Source organism: Echinops telfairi, unplaced genomic scaffold (genome assembly GCF_000313985.2).
Source record: "Echinops telfairi isolate 266 unplaced genomic scaffold, ASM31398v2 ScPeMD7_7424;HRSCAF=8462, whole genome shotgun sequence".
Classification (NCBI taxonomy): Eukaryota; Metazoa; Chordata; class Mammalia; order Afrosoricida; family Tenrecidae; genus Echinops; species Echinops telfairi.
Window position 1 is genome coordinate 95,412,324 of NW_022111324.1, and position 5,445 is coordinate 95,417,768.

Genomic DNA, 5,445 nt, shown 5'->3' on the forward strand with positions numbered 1-5,445 from the left:
GTTACTCAATTGTGTGTGGCAGCTCTATAACACTGCCGTGGCAGATTTGGGGAGTTACATTGTAACAGTTGTATTGGCAGATGATTCACATATGATTCAATAGTTTAGACACGACACAGATTTTTGCACACATTTGCCTTCCTCTAGGGCATGAGAAAGGAGTCCGAGGGGTTTGGTGGTTAAACGCTTGTCCTCTGAGCAAAATCTTGGCTGTGGGAACCCACCGCCTGCTCTGCCCACAAAGGGTGTGGCAGCCGGCTCCCTCACACAGCCTTCGAAGCACTGAGGGCCGCCTGCTCTTCTTCAGGGTCTCTAGGAGTCGAAATGGGCTCAAGGGCAGAGATGGTTTAAATCAGCGGTTCTCAACCTGTGGAGCACGACCCCTTTGGGGGTAGAATGGCCCTGTCACAGGGGTCGCCTACTACATCCTGCATAGCAGATATGTTCATTATGATTCATAATGGTAGCAACATGGCAGTTATGAAGTAGCAATGAAACTAAGTTTATGATTGGGGGTCCCCACAACATGACGAAGTGTATTAAAGGGCGCGGCCTTGGGAAGGTTGAGAACCGCTGGTTTAAATTTAATGAGAAGGGCACCGAGCTTGTACCAGCACAGTGTTATTCTTGTACTTTACAAGCAGCGTTTTCAAAGTTCAGTCCGTTAGGTGGCCTTTCCTGAAAAGAGAATTTCATAAAAATATTTCCATATTGGTCTTCGTGTTCATCTTGGAGAGAACACATTCTATCTTTGAGATAAATAAACATTACTCAGGTAATATCACACGAAGGGGTTAAAAAAAGAAAAGAAAAAAAGAATCCTTGTTACACCTGTGCCTTGGCAAGCAGGAATACAGTATGAGTTCGCTCTATCGATTTTTTTTTCAGTAAATAATGGGAAATGTTTGAATACGTATCTTATATTGTTTCCGGGGTAATGAGTGTTTTTGATGTTGAACAACTAGTGCTAATGTAAATTCTGCTCTTAAAAGCGCTGCTTTATAAATAAGCAGATTTTCCCTACAATATTTGACATTGAGAGTCACATAAAATAAAACCTGATAAAATTCTTAGCACATTATTTATATAACTCCTATCTTGAATGGGCTCAAGTAGCCTTCCAAGAATGTTTCTAATTAATTGGCCCAGTGTTTCTTAACTGGGACAAAGACTGAGTAACGTGAGCCCACTTACCTGAAATAAAACCGTTTTATCTTCAAGGAATAGAAAGAGGTTTTCAGGTAGACACTGGTCCCATTCTAAAGCTAAATAGAAGGTTTAAAAGTTCTGTCAAAGTTTTTCATCAATTCAAGGGTGCTTGCCCGAGAAAGCACATCGATAACGTCCGAGCCTGCGGAGTGACCCCGGTTAAGCAAAGATTTTGATCGCCATTGGGAATGCAGAAGGGAACCTATGGTGGCTCTACCGTCGTGTGTCCCGTGGCCGGGCCGGTTTCCCATCTCAGACTTCTCATGGTGGCCGGTTGCTCTTAGGCTGCTCTGCATGTTTTCTGACAGTGAGGGGCAGGTACCAGTATCCTCTGGAACCCGAATTTTGGATTAAAGAATTCTTCATCTGCCTTTGTTTGTTTTTATTTGTTGAAGGAGAAATGACATTTGTAGTTTGCAGGTCATTCTAATCCTTCCACCCCCCCACCCCACCCTGCAGATAGATTTATTTCTGTGCCATATTATATAATGAATACATATTCATATTAAAAGAATACAATGTATTATCTCTTTTCCTTCTCTACCAAACTCACAAAGAGAAATATAGGTCCAGGATTTGGGTCAGGCTTCCTAAGACAGCCAGGACCAAGAAAGAGCCGCTTCTCAACATCTCAAGCGACAATCCCCTGCTTGAGCTCGGTGCCATTGCAGCAACAGTACTCCCAAGGACCCAAGGGGAGGAGAGAGGGCAGGAGACCCTGCAGTGAGACAGACTTCTTGGAGGAAAGTGGCAAAGTGTCCAGGGAATCCTTGAATGGCAGAGTGGCACCTGGAGGGAATACAGGTGAGGACCCTCTGGTTGCTCAGATGCTGCCCAAATAGCCCAGGGGATCAGACAGTCACGTGGAGGGGCGGTAGGAGAAGCACACTTGTGGGCCATGCTGGACAGAACCAGGCCACAACCTACCCATTGCAGCTCCCATGATTTTCATAAGCCTGGCAAGCGCACTTTCCACCTGCTGCTCCAGGCCCAGCTGCTGCTCCTTTGCTGGCAGACATGGCTGACTTACTCCTCAATGCTTGACAGTACAACCTCACAACCCACAGCCCAGTCCTGCAGCGTCCGGGCACTACCATCCCAGTCCTGGTCCTGCAGGTCCCACCCCATGCTGTAACAGACCTCCAACCTCGGATGGCGCTGTTCCAGGGAGCTTTGAAGCACATCAGTCCCAATCACCAGGCCATCGGACCGCCATACATTACCCAGGGCCAAAGCCTCCAGCAACACTGCAGAAAGGATGCCTTTGACTTTGTCAGCCAGGATGACAACTGATAGGTGTGGGAAGCTTATTCTCCTGGGCCTCTATAAGCGGGTGGGGGCTGGGGTGGGGATTTGGGCTTCAGCTAGGTAGCCAGCCTATGTCGTGTAAGCAAACACCGTGAGCAGCTGAAATGAGGAAGCAAAGGCTCTCTTGGCCACCCCTAACGTGGGCACATTCAGCAGCTCCCCAGGGGCCTCCAACAGAACTAGTGGGTGAGCATGGCCAGAGATAGCCCCTTCCCAGACTTGACCAGAAGCAGAAATTGCACCTGGTTCTGCCCTGCCACCGTCATCTCCCCTTTCCTGGCTGCACGGAGCTGAGGGACAGACGGGCTGTATTTGTTGGGAGTCTTGGTCCGCTTATCCGGGCTGCTCCGTGGAAGTGTCCTCTTCCTGCATGCCGGGCGGGGCTGCGGCTCCATGGAGTCTAGCAGTCATTCTGGTTGTGTTACTTTCTGAATACTTACGATTGTGGACCGAGAATGTACACAGTCTTCAGTGCTTTGAACAAGCTCTCTACATACAACCGAGCGACTGATGACACTCCTCAAGTAACACAGACAACATTCTCAGCATCCTTCTTAAAATTCTCTCACTACTATTGATTTACACTCATTGTAATTTACGATTCTCGGTCCATCTTTGGAGTTACTGTTGTCAACGTCATCTTTACAAGAGCCTCATGCTCAAGGCATCACACTTTGCTTATTGAGTTAGTTAATTGTGCCAACCTGGCCGATAATCACATGTGGGGCTAATTGAAAGGCGGAGGGATAAATGGGTGGTGAGCCTCGCCTTTCTAGTTCTCGGGTCTCTTGCTTTGTGATGGTCGCACCAGGGTGCAGCTGCCTTAGCAGTTCCCTGCTTCAGCTTGCAAGATTGACTTCCTACAAGACAACCCCAAGGAGAAGCCACATGGACCTACCCCGATGCAGCCCTGGGTGCTGGAACAGCCGTGTGGAGACCCCTGCTAGTGACTGACTCAGCTTTCCTCCTGCAGTCGGCATCATTGCCTCTGTTTGGTGAGGTGGAGGACTTTGTGGACTGGTGTTGGGTTAATGGGTTAATGTTGGACTTCTGGGCTTGGGCAGCATGAGGTTGGGATGTTTTCGTGATGCACACTTTCTTTACATAAAGCTCTCTTATACATGAGTTGCTGTGGATTTGTTTCTCCAAAGTACCCAGACTAATACACTTACTGAGTGAATTATTTTTTGGTTTGAAGGATGTTTCAGGAGCTGGTTCTGATGGTGGAGTGGTTATGCAATGGGCGTGATTTGCATGGATGGCAGTTTGAAACCACCAAGTAGCTCCTCGGGAGGAAGATGACTTTCTTCTACTCCCGATACAGTCTCCGAAACACTGTGAGTCAGCATTGACTGATGGCAGCAAGAGTTCTGGTTTAAGGTTTCGTGTTGTTTCAGGGTGACAGTTTGATGGTTCACGCAGCCCCAACAGGTCCAGAACCTTTTCATTCCATCGAGAAGTTGTGTTTCTGCTCCTCATTATTCCTTATTTCAATCAGAATCATTGATACAAATGATTGTTAATGGTAGCCGGGCACTATCTAGTTCTTCCGTTTCCATGACCAAGGAAGCAGTTGTTCACGGAGTAGCCAGTCAGACCCTCTGCTTCCTCTGCAATTCCCGAGTCTCCTTCTTCCTTTGCTGTTCCAGGTGGATGGAAACCTGTTATTATGGCTTGGATGGTCTCTTGCTAGTTTTTAAGACCTCCGCACTCCACCACAAACTAGGATTTTCAGCAGAAGCACCGAGGGCTGATAGCAGGCCTGCCGATGGGGCTGCTCCTCGAGACCAGGCCCTCACCCCTATAAACCAAGGAAACACATTTCACGAAGTGTCTCGTTGTCTCTACACAGGCTCTTTAGCAGCTCCAGGAAGTGACTTTGCGCCTTCTCCCAACAGAAATGGCAATTTCCCGTGGCAAGGGGAAAGGAACACGAACTTGAGGCCTATGAAACCCCCCAGCGTACTACGGACAATCAAGGCCAGTACTTGCATTCCTTTGCAGCTTCTCTTCCTCCAAGTTAGTGCTGGATGGGGGTGTAGAGGGGCCACTAGGGTGGGGATGCACATTATGGCGTGGTAAAACCCGTGGGTCACCTGTCTGGTTATGTGTCACATGGCCCACACAGAGTGAGGTAGGACCAGTCCCAGGCCGCCCTTAGCCTCCAGGACAGGAAGTGGCAGAGCCCCGGGGACTGTTGGGTGTAGCGGGGACTCTGCTCAGAGAACATTTGTCACAGTGCTGTGGGAGAGCAGGCCGAGAGAACAGAACTCCCAGGCTTAAGCAATACAGCCCGCAGACCGCGGAGTATCCTCAGCGGGGAAAACCGGCGCTTCTTGGAAGAGGGCTTGTTGCAGACTGTGGTGGTGGCAGGGACACCGAGCCCTTGCATCCGGGCTCTTCCTTTGTGATGGGATTGCAAGCCCGACACCAGGAAATCCTGGTGTAAGCAGAGGGACATTAAAGAGGAGAAGGAAACATGGGTCCCGGCTGATGCTGCGAACAACCACATCTCTCCAGTGAACATGAGATCTACATTCTGCTAGACCCATACTGTCTGCTATCTCTGGACAGATGTGGAACTACATCTATATGGCGCCGAGGCCAGTGGTTGGAAACACTGAATATATTTATATCAGTTAGGTAGGTTTAGTCATTACCATTTTTTTTAGCAGTTTGTATACAATTTAAGCTTTTAGAAACCCCTTGAGTTAGACATTAGACGCCCCAACCTTCTGAGCTGACCTCTTTGCCTTAAATGTAACTTGTCAGGCAGATCATCTTGGCAGTCACTGTTTTGGTTGGCCTTTTTTTAAGGTGCCCTAATGAGACTAAAGGAATCATGGTGGTTTGGTGCTTGTCCACTGGGCTGCTGATGGCAAGGCCAGCAGTTCGAAACCACCTGCCACTCTGAAAGAGAAACATGAG

General features: G+C 48.5%; 1 pseudogene; it reads right to left on the reverse strand.

Moving 5' to 3' along the window:
* Nucleotides 1-621: 621 nt before the first annotated feature.
* Nucleotides 622-2,912, reverse strand: LOC115872378 (annotated as a pseudogene).
* Between the last annotated feature and the right edge of the window lie 2,533 nt (nt 2,913-5,445).